Source organism: Amblyraja radiata, chromosome 6 (assembly GCF_010909765.2).
Source record: "Amblyraja radiata isolate CabotCenter1 chromosome 6, sAmbRad1.1.pri, whole genome shotgun sequence".
In the NCBI taxonomy this organism is placed as follows: domain Eukaryota; kingdom Metazoa; phylum Chordata; class Chondrichthyes; order Rajiformes; family Rajidae; genus Amblyraja; species Amblyraja radiata.
The window spans coordinates 75,210,809-75,226,541 of NC_045961.1; the positions used below are offsets into that span (position 1 = coordinate 75,210,809).

The 15,733-nt window shown below is 43.1% G+C and overlaps 1 protein-coding gene across 4 annotated transcripts in view; it reads left to right on the forward strand.

Annotated features, from left to right (window-relative positions):
• tbc1d4 (TBC1 domain family member 4) overlaps positions 1-15,733 on the forward strand; it is a 226,236-nt gene that overhangs the window by 147,300 nt on the left and 63,203 nt on the right. The gene's annotated exons all lie outside the window — the stretch shown is intronic.

Genomic DNA, 15,733 nt, shown 5'->3' on the forward strand with positions numbered 1-15,733 from the left:
GAGAAAAGGGTGTAGAGAATTTCAAACATGCCACAGCAACATTATTTTTTTCCACAGGATTTAAAAAAATATAGGTATTTTAAATAGGTGCATGGTTATTTCTTTTGATACTTGCTATGAGTACCAAAGGTAGGATTTGACGGTTTAATAGAAAAGTATCAATAGAATGTCAAGAGAAGTGATTGCTTGTCAATTTCTATGGCTTTACTTGTGGTGAAAGTGACAGACTGTATTCTTAATTGACAGTAGTGCCTGATTACTGCAGGGAAGTTACACAGAATATAGTTTTTTTCCCCTTGGACTGATTCCCTCCCAAGACAACTTTTTTTCTCCTTGCAATTTCCAACGTGATTTTTAAGTGGTTCTCTACTTCTTGATCAAAATCTCGTTATAACCAATTTGGTCCTTGTATTACAAATAACATTCTATAATTCATCAATTGTGTTATCTCCAATTCACATAATGAAAGCACACGTTAGAGCTGCTTCATGTGAAGGCTGGTTTTGGGGAACCTAGGTTGTGGCTGGTGTTATGGGAATGGTTGAGGTGGTGTGGACATAAGCACTAAATTATAATGGAATGAGATGATGGGTGTTCATGATCGGCTCACAGGTACTGATAGTTGGTGATGGGGGTGATGTGCAATTGGGATAAGCTGTTAAATGGTAGTTGTTGCAGAAAGGGTTGGAAATTGATAATGGTCATCATCGTTTCATTCTGGAATCAATTGATTTTCAATTCCGTTGATAAATAAAACAGATGTTTCAGGATGACGTGTTCCAATCTAATGCTTGCTCCTCTGTATTCTGTCACAGAATATAACTGTTTACAGTAGGCAAACTGAACTTTATACTGATCTTATAAACAGTAATGTTCACAACTCGCTCCCAAGTCCATAATCTCTAAGCACACACTCCAAATCCATCAGCTACAGGAATAGATTTTTAACTTGCACCCCAGACATTGCAGATTATCAGATAACGAGATGAATAGAAATGAGAATTGGGAGGGTTCTCCAAAATGGAGCTAATTTGAAATTCTGGACTTGCACACTGTAACAAGTTAACCATTCACTCTATGGCCCCTTAGACACCACCAGTGTTGCTAAGGTTCATACCCTACTGAAAAAGTTCACTAAACCGTGTGATCGACTTACACCCAGACATGAATCTTTATTTAATATTTGGGACGTTACTCAATATTTCAGTAAACTTGTTTAAAAACAAATGATGAGACAAGGAACTGCAGATGTCGGTTTACAAAGTGCTGGAGTAACTCAACGGGTCAAGCAGCATCTCTGGGGAACATGGATCGGTGACGTTTTGGTCCAGATCTCAAAATATCACCTATTCATGTGGAAGTTTGGCCTGCCAGTTTTATTACGTCTGTGGTCTTGATGTCAAACTTCAACACTTTTAATGTCAAAATCAAATGGACTAATTTTAGCACCAAGAGAAAAACAAATAATACATTCATAATCGTTTAGTTCTTACTAATAAACACTTGTTCACATCCTATTTGTATGCCCCTCGATAAAATCCCATCTGAATAAATGGTATTGAGGATGAATTTGCAGATGAAATACAGATGAAATTAAGACGGGTGGAAAAAGGATTATAATTGATTGCACATTGTAATTGGCATGCACACTTTGCGTTCACTGAGATATAAAATTCTTCTGGTGAACTTCCAGAAATCAGCTTGGTTCAATCGGCAAATCATCAAGATCTTGAAAGAACTTGAGTTGAAATGAGATGCTTCCTTGGAACGTGACCTGAATGAATGGGACATGAATGGCTGGCAAAGTTAAATTGTAGCATTGTTCTATGGGCATGTTAGCACTTGCCTTTTACACCAGAGGGTTATGTTCCTACGGTCCATCAATGAAGATTCTTCCACATTTCAGCAAAAGAATCGGATGTTGTGGTATTTCTTTCAAATTTTTAAGCTGACTGGGTGAAGCTCCAGGGCTAAGTAGAACAGTAACTATTTTTGATCATGTATCACATAAAAGGTTCATCACAACGTTTAATTACGCACCACAATATTAGTCAAGAGGCTGACGTGAGCACCATTTGCAAGGATATTTAAGAGACATTCACTTTGCTTTGTGACAAAGTCACATAAAGGGCAGACCTAGCCAGGATGTCAGATTTTCTTTCTTGACTTGGACATACTTTGCTGATCATTCTCCTGCCCTGCTTCTGTTTTCCTGCCGTTAACTTTGCCATGTGGACTATAGTAGTTCAAGAAAAGTACTCACCCAATACTTTCACATAGGTAGGTGGGGAGGTGCTGCATAAAATGAATCAGAACAGAAGAGAGAAATGCCATTCAAGGAATTGAGATCCAGTTGGGCCAAGACCCTTTGTAATGTTAAGCCTTAGCTTGGTATGAAGGTTGCCATTTGCTTGTGTGTGATGGCGGAGAATTTGGGGGGAACATATGAAGGGAGCACATCTACCCTTTGATCCACACTTCTCTGCAGTCCAGAATTTTGTGGACCTTAGCAAATCTCTCACTGTAATGAAAGGTTCCAAAGTAATGAGTTTGGGCTACAATCATATGTGAATACTATCATACTTTCCATGAACATTCTTGATAGAAATAGAGAGACTGAAAGAACTTACTGATATTCAGTGTTACAAGCAGAATGCACAATACATTCATTGTTGCACTAATTGTTTTTCTGCCTTTGGTTCACAAAATAGAACAAAGCAACCATGTCAACGCCTCTCAGTTTGCTGGGAGCAGAACCAGCAGTTTAACGGTCTACAATCACATGGGGAAAGTGCAGAAGAGAGATGTAGAAAGAGTGGGGGCACAGATGGGGGAAGATAAGCAACAGGAAACCCAAGGGGTGCGACTGTGATAATGAAAGGAAAGCGATAGCTGAGGAAAAGATAGGAGAGAAGTTCAGAAAACTGTGTTAAAGATAATGAGCAACAGACCTAGTTTGTAGTCTTTATCACAGTGATGGGAAAGGCAGTGGGAGTGGAAGGGACATTATTCCATGTGTTTTTTTTGTGTGCATGAATATTTCCAGGACAACTCAATCTAAAATACAACATATCTGAATCGGAATATTTGACACCCAAAATTCAGGAGGTGCCAGTGGTAGCTCTGCCTGCAATCAGCATTGTAAAAATAGCCCTATTGCAAAGGAAGGTTTCTCTCTATCGATATTGGTCCGCTGTAGATATTCAGTTTGTGCTGAGTTGGTAGGCACTTTGAACAAAACACAAAGTGGTGGAATAACTCAGCGGGTCACACATCATCTGTGATGGGATGACCCGTCTTCTGACTGATGGTAGTGGGGAAGATGAGGGTGGGGGGATTCAAGACAACGCCTGGCAAATAACAGGTGGATTTATATGAAGGGGGGTTTGATTGTCAGATGAATGGAGTAAGTGAAGAAAGGCTAGAGATTAAAAGGAGATAAAAGGGAGTCAGAAAAGGGGAGAAGAGGAAGAGTGAAAGTAAAGCAAGAGGGATTGATACAGGTGGAAGGGGCAGTGTTGTGAGGATGGCACAAGAGGGGTGAGATAGTGGGAGAAAGGGGTGCGCATCAGGGGTGGGCACAGGACAGGGAGAGGGAGTAGGGGGGTATCATTTAAAATTGGAGAATTCAAACCTCACCATATTTCTCTTCTCTGGGCACTGCATTTATTTCAGTCGTGGTCAGTTATTCTCTGATAAATTGCCTGATTAATAGGACATTCAGTCTCAGTAGGCATGAATGGGGCCATCGTATTTGTGCCTAAGAGGAAGAGGAGTGCACCATACGGCCCACATCAGAGGATGGGTCTGTCCTGTGATCTAATTCCTTTTCTTGTTATATACACTTGGCTTCCCTTTTTGTACATTTCCCAACCTTGATTGTCATGGAGTCATAGAATTGTTATGATATAGAATGGGTGTATTTGTGTAGGAAAGAACTGCAGTTGCTGGTTTAAATCGAAGATAGACACAAAATGCTGGAGTAACTCAGCGGGACAGACAGCACCTCTGGAGAGAAGGAATGGGTGACGTTTCGGGTCGAGAGCTTTCTTCAGATCTGTGGCTTTGCAGCACTGAGGTTGTTGACACCTGCCTAATGAGCAGGGGCTGTGCACAGCGATCTCGCCACACCACGACAGTGAACGTTTAACACTTTTGTCTCATCTGAATCCAGTTCCACACTGACCAAAAGATTCAGCAGGAGATCTTTGCTTCGAGGCTTAAGAGAGACGGAAATTAGCTCCTGATTGGCTACAATCTCGCATATTTACATGCAAATGTTCATTAATATGCACTGTTCCTATAAACAAATTATTATTATTATTATATTATTATTATTATTATTTAGATTTTGTCAGGTGCTGGGAAAGATGTGTGAAACTGGAAATGTTTGCACTGTCAGCAGAAGAAAAGTATTATCTGGTGTATGCGCACCAGCAATAAAATAGTGGGGAGAGACCTCAAGGGAGGGTTGTGGCTTCTGTTTTGGGGAGTGAGGTGTTTGGGAGGACCCCGAGACTCAAATTATCAGACAAGATTTGGGGAGTGATTCAAATTAAAACCAGGGTGTGTAGGGTCAGGTCCAGAATGGGGTTGAGGTCCAACTGTGAGGGGAACAGAGGAGGCTTTGCAGTCTCGTTAGAAGGTCTGTTTGTGAAGAAAAATTCAGCAATTGTTTGGGGACATTGCCTGCCATCTGGTGCCATAGCTGTGTATTGCAATGTTTGAGCTTTATTCCACGGGCCTGAGAAATAATGCAACAATTGTCACTTGGACTTTTTGCACAATAACAGTTAAAACTCTGGAATGGCGTTGCCTTGGAGGATAACAACCCGGGTCACAGGATCAGAGTAATATCTTGATCAGTCTTGGCCTTAAAAGACTTCAACAAACTGTTTGACGCCTGTAATAAGGGAAAAATACTCATATATGACAAGAACCCATAGTTCAAATCCCAAAGAGCTACCAAATGAATCTTGAAGATGAAGATGCAAGATGGCCTTTAGACTTTACTTTAGACTTTAAAGTACGGACACAGGCCCTTCTGCCCATCGAGTCTACGCCGACTAGCGATCACCCTGTACACTAGTAATATTCTACACACTAGGGACAATTTACAATTTTGCAGAAGCCAATTAATCTACAAAACTGCATGTCTTTGGAGTGTGGGAGATAACCGGAGCACCTGGAGAAAACCCACGTGGTCACTGGGATACCGTACATATTCCATACTGACAGCACCCGTGGTCAGGGTCGAACCTGGTCTCAGTGCTGTAAGGCAACAACTCTACCGCTACGCCACTGTACCACCCTGCTGTGCCTCTCTACCTCTTCTGCCCCAATTTCAAACAACATCGTGTGGTTTAAATTATGTCTTCAAGACATGAGTATGACTTGTATCAGCCTCAACAGTCTCTCTTACACTCTCCCTGAGGCTTAGGCTGAACTGTAACAAACTGAGTCTTCTCAATAATGAATTAGTGGCAGAACACCTCTGTTTTGCCCTGAATTTCCAGTCACTGGTCAGTTTAATTCACAATTATATTCCCACTCTGATCTCACAGTCTTCAGCCTTCTACATTGTTCCAGTGATACCCAACAAAAGTTTAAGGAACAACATCTCGTCTTCCATCTGCACTCATTGCAGCTCTTTGCTCAATACTAAACTTATTACTTGGAACGTAAATCATCGAACACTACAGCACAGGAACAGCCCCTTCAGACCACAATGTCTGTGTCAAACATGTCAAGTTAAACATATCTCATCTGCCTGCAGGTGATCCACATCCCTCCATTCCCTGCATATCCATGTGCCTATCTGACAGCCTCTTAAATGCCACAATCATATTTGCTTTCACCACCAACCTGGCCCCCATCCTTCCCCCCTCAACATCTCTGTTGCAAGTCCCTGGAACCCACCATGCTCTGTGTAATGAAAATTGCCCTGTGCATCATCTTGAAACTTTCCCCCTCTCGCCTTAAAGCTATGCCTTCTAGTCTTTAGCATTTACACCCTAGGAATTTTTGTGCCACTCATAACTTTACATAGTTCTGTCAGGTTTCCCCTCAACATCCAATGCCCCAGAGAAAACAATTCAAGTTTCTTCAACCTCTCCTGGTAGCTAATATCCTCTAATCCACGATGCAGTCTCTTCAAATCGCCCACAGGTTCCTGTAAGGGGTTGATCACAACGGCACACAATATTCCAAATGCAGCCTAACCAATGTTTTATAAAGCTGCAACATGATTTCATGACACTAAAACCCAATGCCCTGACCGATGAAAGCAAGCATACCATATGCCTTCTTTATCACCCTATCTACTTGTGTTGCTACTTTCTGGGAGCTATGGACTTGGGGCCCCAATCTATGTACAGTGCACAAATGCTGTTAAGGATCTTGCCACGAACTGTATACTTTCCCCATACATTCAACCTCCCAAAATGCAACATCTCACATTTGCTCAGATTGCAGGTAACCATACCTTCTTTACTCGCTCTCCAAAACTGTGTCAACTGTGGCTGTTCCTGCCTTTTTCAATTTGTTTCTTTTTTATTGTCACTTCTGTCTAACAAACTGCTTTAAAGTAAATTCTGATCCTGACAACATTGTTGAATACCCTATTCTCTGCCCACTCCTTTCCCTCCTGTTTCTGCAACTTAAAACATACCTATTCCCTTGTTTTATCAGTTCTAAGCAAGGAATTGAAATCCCAAATGATAACACTGCTTCCCTCTCCACTGATACTGCCTGACCCGCTTATTGCTTCAAGTGTTTTGATTTTCGTGTTTCTGTTTTGGTTTTGCATCTGCAGTTTTTGTAATTCGGGTGAATGTATTATCGTTCTGCAATTTAGTGGAAAGTGTAAGCAAAGTTTAATTGTTAAAGTTGATGATCCATGTAATAATTGACAAATCGTTGACACATTTTGAATGGCCTCTCTAGTCCACCATTTGGCATTAAATTATACAGTATTTACTTCATAATGAGCTAAGTAGAAATGAATCAAAGAGACTACCATTAGTGGATAACACCATTAAGGTCATCAATGGTTACAGGGAGAAGGCAGGACAATGGGGTTGAGAGGGAAAAATAGATCAGCTATAATCAAATGGAAGAGTAGACGGTGGGCTGAGTGACCTAATTCTGCTTCTGTGTCTTACGATCTTATGAAGATGGGTTACTCCTGTTAAGATAGCACACTTGTCTACAGGTCGATGATCTTTATCTCAATTGGGCCAATTAACACAACTTTTGTCAACTGCCTTCATGCTCACAACACCAGCATGAAATAATTTAAAATGTGTCATCCCATTCCTCTTGGCATCAAAACACTTTGTCTCCATTTAACAGATCTTACATCTTTAGAAAGGTGCGGTCTCATGTTTTCAACTAGGCACTTGTCTGATTTAGGATTTTATGCATTGAGAGGATTTTGTGCACTTGTATCAGAACAACATCCTTTTTAAAATCTTCTTTGCTAACTGCTTTGCTGTAAGCAGAAAACCATCTTTGATTATTTTTGTTGTAAAGACTATACTTACCCTCTCGAATTCTCATGGGGCAGTCTTGTCAACATATTTGCAATAGCATATTGCTTCGAGCTTCTGTACTCAATCATATAATGATTGTGAGAGAAGAAAACAATCTGCCTTGGTATTCTCAATATTACCATTATTAGTATTAACAATTTCGGACACAAATATAACAATGGCTTATCAATTGTAATGGAGGCAGAGTGTCTGCCCAATGGAAATTGATTATACTTTTCCACTCCAAAGACAATTTTTACTTCTTTCTCCATTCAAGCACAGTTTCTTTCACTCTTCATCAATGTATGTGAACCAAATGTAATTGTTTTTCTTACCATTTTTCATTACGCAGCCAATAACAACGCCTGCCGATGATTCCAAGTTCTGCAACACTGAGATTTCATTGCCTGCACATTTGTGTTTACTTTTCCCGTATCTGATTGAAAACACTTTTTATTTACTTTGATCACCAAAGAAACTCCAGTAAACTCTCGGGGAGGGAGTGGTGTCCGTTATTGCCGATTGGACGCTATAACCGAGTAAGGTATGGAGAGTTGAAACAAAGGATAGTGTATTAACTGCAGATGACAGTTAATACACTAAAGGACACAAAGTGTTGGAGTTATGCCCCTGTCCCACTTAGGAAACCTGAACGGAAACCTCTGGAGACTTTGCGCCCCACCCACGGTTTCCATGCGGTTCCCGGAGGTTGCAGGTGGTTGCCGGAGGTTGCAGGTAGTGGAAGGAGACTGACAAAAACCTCCAGGAACCTCCGGGAACCGCACGGAAACCTTGGGTGGGGCACAAAGTCTCCAGAGGTTTCCGTTCAGGTTTCCTAAGTGGGACAGGGGCATAATTGAGCAGGTCAGTCAGCATCTCTGGAGAAAATTGAAAGGTGACGTCGGGACACTTCTTCTGGCTGATTCAGTCTGCTGAGTTACTCCAGCACTTTGTGTTGTTTCACCTTAAAACTAGGCGCCGATGTCGCTGGTCTGCACCAGTGAGCTCCTCCCCATCATCGTCCTCCTCCTATCATCGGGCCTTTCTGGGCAGTGACTCTCCGACTCCAGCTGGGCCATAAACAGGACCCATATGGAGCCCTGAAATCTGGGATCAGCTGTTAACACATGCAGGAAAAATGTTCCCAATGTTGAGGGAGTCCAGAAACAGGGGCCACAGTCTAAGAATAAAGGGAAGGCCATTTAAAACTGAGATGAGAAAAAAACGTTTTCACCCAGAGAGTTGTGGATTTGTTGAATTCTCTGCCGCAGAAGGCAGTAGAGGCCAATTCAATGGATTAATTTAAAAGAGAGTTAGTTAGAGCTCTATGGGCTAGCGGAATCAAGGGATATGGGGAGAAGGCAGGCATGATTGTGGATGATCAGCCATGATCACCATGAATGGCGGTGCTGGCTCAAAGGGCCAAATGGCTTCCTCCAGCACCTATTTTCTGTTTCTATGCCCATGATCAAGTGTGTACATACAGGTCTGAGATTTTGTGCACAAATACAGGCCGTATGTGGAGTGTATGTAGTTCATAGGCCTGCATTGATTGTGCAGGCATAGACATTAGCATTTCTGAACACTTCTCAAAGCCTTGACACTAGACTGTTACCCACTTCGCAGTTTCCAGTATTCTCTAGTTTTATTTCAAATTTTGCAGTTTCTTGTTTGTTTATTCTGTGTCAGGTTTCGAGGAATGGAAAATGTGACCACAATGACAGACAACAGAAAGTCACTTCTTTCAAATTCCTACAGTAGATGGAATGAAAGGTGGTTTCTCAATTTTAATATTTAAATCTTGTGCAGCTTAAAAACAACTGCAATGAAAGAAATTAACAAAATGCACAGAGACCCAGGGCTTGACCCTGACTACAGGTGCTGTTTGTACAGAGTTTGTACGTTCTCCCTGTAACCGCGTGAGTTTTCTCTGGGTGCAACGGTTTCCTCCCACATTCCAAAGGCATGCAGGTTTGTAGGTTAATTGACCTGAAAATTGTTCCTAGTGTGTAGGATAGAACAAGTAGAGGTGAAGAAGAAGAAGGGTTTCGGCCCGAAACGTTACCTATTTCCTTCGCTCCATAGATGCTGCTGCACCCGCTGAGTTTCTTCAGCATTTTTGTGTACCTAAGTAGAGGTGACCGTTGGGCAGTGTGGACTTGGTGGGCCAAAGGGCTTGTTTCCAGGCTGTTGGGGAAGTCCAGAACAAGGGGTCACAGTTTAAGGATAAGGGTGAAATCTTTTAGGACAGAGATGAGAAAAACATTTTTCACACAGAGAGTGGTGAATCTCTGGAATTCTCTGCCACAGAAGGTGGTTGAGGCCAGTTCATTGGCTATATTTAAGAGGGAGTTAGATGTGGCCCTTGTGGCTAAAGGGATCAGGGGGTATGGAGAGAAGGCAAATACAGGATACTGAGTTGGATGATCAGCCATGATCATTTTGAATGGCGGTGCAGGCTCAAAGGACCGAATGGCCTACTCCTGCACCTATTTTCTATGTTTCTATGTTTCTATGTATCTCGAAACTAAACTAAACTAAACTAAACTAGACTCCTACATTCATCGTACATGTGTCTGAGGAATGGGCCCGATCAGACCTTTGCTGAAGGCCACTATTGGAGCTTGTCCGCATACATTGCAAATGTGCCCACACTAAACACAGGGCCACTGCTGAGTTGTATGTTTATCTTTGTTGTTGTTTTAGAGGTACTGGTGAGTTCCCTTGTTTGCTGTATCGCCACAAAGGGAAGCATTGTGATCTGCTTCTCAATCTAGCTTCCTGTTTTCTTCTTACTTCCCAGTCCCATCTTTGTTTTGGATGTTTAATGAAACCACCCGCAGATCACATTGTGCTCAGCATGTGACAAACCCGGTGATAGAGTGTGCTTCATGTGAAGAGAGTATGGATGGCAGAGGTCACTGCACACAACATGGGGCCGGCCCAGTACCAGGATTATACTGGCAGAGACCCAACCCAACCCGACCCAACTGAATGGGTGCTTTTGACCCGCAGAATAGCAAAGATGAGTCGATAGTCTATGGGTCATATGTCCCAGACAGAACAATGAAATTCTTACTTGCAGCAGCACAGCAGAATATGTAAACATAGTACTCTGTAAACAATATAACAAAATAAAATAAGTTTTTTTTTCAGCGTTAAAAAATATTTAAATATGAAAAAATTATTAAAAAATAGGGGTCATCCATTTAATCTTATTGAATGGTGGAATAAATCGAGGGGCCAAGTGACCTAATCTGTAAAAAAATTATTCTGAGAAAAAAAAAAGATATGAATCTTTTTTCAGTATATATATATATATTCTTTTTTACAGACTAGTAGGCCACTTAGCACCCTTGATTTATTCCACCATTCAATAAGATTAAATGGATGACCCCTATTTTGTAAGGAGTGATCCTTACAAAGTAATTTTAACAGTCCAAGTCTCTTCATGTTACAAACAGTCCCAGTAGTTGAAGGAGATTGGGAAAGGAAGAAAAGGTGCTATGAGGAAAACCTTTATAATGTTCTGTAGACTCCACAGTTCTGTAGACTTCTGTAGACCTCCACAGCTTCCTCGGCCGCATCCAGGCCGCACTTGCCGCTGCCGAATTTTATCCATACTCCAGTTGCCCACGTGCCGCGACCAATGACTCCAATAATCCTCGTCTCTCCCCTGGCACCCAGCAGGCTATGGCCTTCAACTCACCTCGATTCCAGGCCCAGTTTCAGACCAAGAGTCTGAAGAAGTGTCTTGTCCCGAAACCTCAACTGTCCATGCTCTCCAGAGAAGCTGCCTGACCTGCTGATTTACTCCATCACTTTGTGTCCTTTTGTGTAATAACCAGCATGTGCAGTTGTTTGTTTCGCTACATACAATAATAATCCCTTACGTGGTTATAGTGGACACACTGGTATATGGACACACTGATCTGTTTTGTAGTAAATGCCTACTATGTTCTGTGTGCTGAAGAATGTCATTGTCCTATCAGGGACACATGACAATAAACTCAGATGAACTTGAACTTGAAATCGGCAACTCCCCCCCCTCCCGCACGATCCGTTATAATGAGGGTTTGTTGTATTCCATTGTAGAGGTAGGATTAGGGTTGTGCTTGTTGGTTGAAGAACCTGATTGTTTCTGAACCTGCTGATACAATGTGGGACTTCTGTACCTACTGCCTGATGGTAGCAGTGAGAAGAGGGCATGGCCAGGACGGTCCACTTTTAAGTTACCAGAATGGCAGCTTCATTGGACAATTATAGAGAAACTGTGTAATGGAGAAAGAGCTGAGTGATATGTTGAAATACAAGATGAAGTTAGGTGGAGAAGTTTCAGGTGAAGCATTAGCACTTACAAAAACTGGTACAGTAGCGCAGCTAGTAGACCTGTCGTCACGTACTTCCAATGAGCTGGGTTTAACTATGACCTCTGGTGCTGTCTTTATGGAGCTTACATAGTCTCCCTGTCACCAGGTGGGTTTCCCCAGGTATCCAGGTTTTTCCCCACATCTCAAATATGTGCAAATTAGTAGATTAGTTAGCCACTATAAATTCTTTCTAGTATATAGGTAATAGGTAGACTCTGAGAGTTGATGAGAATATGGGGAGAATATAATGGCATTAGTTTCAATGGGCGCTTGTTGATCAGTGTGGACTCGGTAGGCTGAATGGCCCGTTCACATGTGTATGTTTGTGCAAACATTAATGTGTTAAAATCTACATTGTACCTTGGACCCAACTTTGGGTTACTTGTGTATGCAAGTGGGAAAACATAATTGAATGCTTTGATTCATTTTAAAATAGCGAGCTTGCAAAACCTTTGACAGTAAAACCTCCCAGGAACATCAGCTGTGTTGCATTTGAGTAAGTTTAATGCACTGAGGGAGGGCTATGTTTAAGAACACTATACCAGTCTTTTTCGTTAATGAAGGAATGATGTAGGATTGGAGACTAACCTTTGCATGAAAGCGTTGCTTTCTGAACTGTCCAAAATAATTGATTTAATCTCATTGCAGTCCCTCGGCCCAAAGAAATGCACTCATTTGAACAGCTTCCTTTTCTTCCTCTTGCACCCAATTATGAAATTGGGAAGTTAAATATTGACAGCATGGTAGCATCATGAGTGAGCTAATGGTTTCATTTCTCACCCTGCCCCCCACCCCCTCCCTGGCTAATCATTTCCTACTGGGCAAAGTTTCTGACTGTTTACATATGTTGTGATTGTTTATTGCGTTTCGTTTGATTAAAATGTAACCATATCTCTTGCTCAGTGGTGGATAAGCTGCTCAGCGCTCTTGCCCCAGTGTTTGTGGCCGTTACATTTTCATCATATGACCCTGCATTCCATTCGACCTCCGTTTGATAATGCTCCTGCAGACAATTTAGCAAACAGGCCAATTATTGCAACAGTGTCAAAATTATTTAAAGATTAGCCTCCGATAAATGGTCTGCAAATTTAAACCGTTTGGTGCTTTTCTTCCTGCTATTGGCACAAGTAACCTTGCAATCAGTTCCTTCCTTTCCCGTTTTGCACATTGTCCCCTTTCGAAATGACCTTGCTGATCTGGATGGCTTTTGATGACGGCCTTGACAAAATAACACAGAGCGGCTGCTGCTGACTTGCAAACGACTGCAAACTCGCTACCAACCACTGGCGCAGTCAGGCGTCTACAAAGCGTTTTGTTCTTTCTCGACTGTGTCCCCACGATTGTGCAGTTTCCTTATCACTCTCCAACGCTGCTCCGCGCTGGGTCGTTCAAGAGCGCTGCAGAAGAGCTCAGCGTACCAGCGCCATTGCAGCCTTCAACCTTGCCCCCATGTGTGACGTGTGTGAAAGGGAGCTCAGGAATGGTTTTGGTGTGCATTGAGTTGATTAAAATGAGGGCTGTTAAAGGTAAGAAACAGAACCAGCTGAAGGTAATGCATGCGCTGTTGGGTCTAGTGACCCAGGTGTATTGTGAAGGATTGAAGGTACACAAAATTGCTGGAGAAACTCAGCGGGTGCAGCAGCATCTATGGAGCGAAGGAAATAGGCGACGTTTCGGGCCAAAACCCTTCTTCAGACTGATGGGGGGTGGGGGGGAGAAGGAAGGAAAAGGGAGAGGAGGAGGAGCCCGAGGGTGGGCGGACGGGAGGGTGGGAGGAGACAGCTAGAGGGTTAAGGAAGGGGAGGAGACAGCAAGGGCTAGCAAAATTGGGAGAATTCAATGTTAATGCCATCCGGACGCAAGGTCCCCAGGCGGAATATGAGGTGCTGTTCCTCCAATTTCCGCTGTTGCTCACTCTGGCAATGGAGGAGACCCAGGACAGAGAGGTCGGATTGGGAATGGGAGGGGGAGTTGAAGTGCTGAGCCACCGGGAGGTCAGGTTGGTTATTGCAGACTGAGCGAGGTGTTCGGCGAAACGATCGCCCAACCTCCGCTTAGTCTCCCCGATGTAAATCAGCTGACATCTAGAGCAGCGGATGCAGTAGATGAGGTTGGAGGAGATACAGGTGAACCTTTGTCGCACCTGGAACGACTGCTTGTGAAGGATGACCATGAGTATTGTGAAGGATGATCATGTTGGGACTTGTAATGCAGGGCTGTGTGGACAGTCCAGCTGGATCCTATCAATACTGATGTCCACCAAGAGCCTCTCTCCACTGAATCTCTCTCTCTGTCTCTCCCTCTCTCTCTCTGGGGAGCCAATGCAACTCACACACTGGTGGTCTTGACAGACCAGTAACCAAGTGGATGCACAGAGTCTCTTGCCCAGAGTAGGCGAAACGAGGACCAGAGGACATAGGCTTAAGTTGAAGGGAAAAGATTTAATAGGAATCTGAGGGGTAACATTTTCACACAATGGGTGGGTGTATGGAACAAGCTGCCAGAGGAGGTAGCTGAGGCAGGGACTATCCCAACAATTAAGAAACAGTTGGACATGTACATGGATAGGACAGGTTTGGATGGATATGGACCAAATGCGGGCAGGTGGGACTAGTGTAGCTGGGACATTTTTGACCAGTGTGGGCAAGTTGGGCCGCAGTGCCTGTTTCCACACTGTATCACCCTATGACTGCTGAATCTATATCTGCTGAAGTCCCTTGCCACTGAGAGTGCTCTCGGTGCTTCTGGTTTGATGATGTGAAGGCTGGGATAACAGGTGCTAACATCATGGTATATGAAGAGCTTGCAGTCCTGGAAGATCACAAGAGACAGATGATGTAGGAATCTGGAGCAACAAACAACCTGCTGGAGATTCTAGTCGAGATGATGCATCCCGACTTGAAGCATCGACTGTCGATTTCACTCCACAGATGCAGCCTGCCCGCAGAGTTCCTCCAGCAGTTTGATTGTCTATCCTGGGACTAATTCATTTACCAACCTGGCAAATGCACGCTATTTTGTAGTTATAGCCCTGGTCCCACTTGTGTTCAGTCTAGCTAACCCTTCAACCCCTTCTATGCTCGTGTTCTATTCAACACATAATTTTCAACTTTCAAAGATACTCACAAAATTCTGGAGCAGCATCTCTGGAGAGAAGGAATGGGTGACGTTTCTGGTACCGAAATTCTCTAGAGATGCTGCCTGACCCGCTGAATTACTCCAGCATTTTGTATCTATAGTGTGAGTTTTGCCCTGTATGGAACTAAATGCATGGAAGATGAACATAGGTGTTTAACATTGATGTTCAAAAGGGAACTGCAGATGCTGGAATATCGAAGGTACACAAAATTGCTGGAGGAACTCAGCGGGTGCAGCAGCATCCTGTGGAGCGAAGGAGGGTTTCGGCCCGAAACGTCGCCTATTTCCTTCGCTCCATAGATGCTGCTGCACCCGCTGAGTTCCTCCAGCAATTTTGTTTAACATTGATGTCCAGTAACAAGCTTCTTGCCCCAGTCATGCCTTTCATTCCCAGGTATCACTGGTATTGTCGCAAATACATGCAGATTCCTGCTGCCAGGAATGTTGTATCATTGCAGCCACATTGACGTCAATATCATGTAGTTACCTTCCTCAACAAAGCCCATATGGGTAGAAGCCACCAACCTCCCTAGCAGCAACCTGACTGATTCTCTTCATAATGTTTTAATCCATTTAGGGAGCCAAGATGCGTGGCCGATTAGGGAGCATGGGACAGTTTTGAAACGTTGCAACAGCCTGGCTTCCGATGCATCCAGGGTGAGTCTTGGTGCAAGTACATTTTTGTGTTCCTTT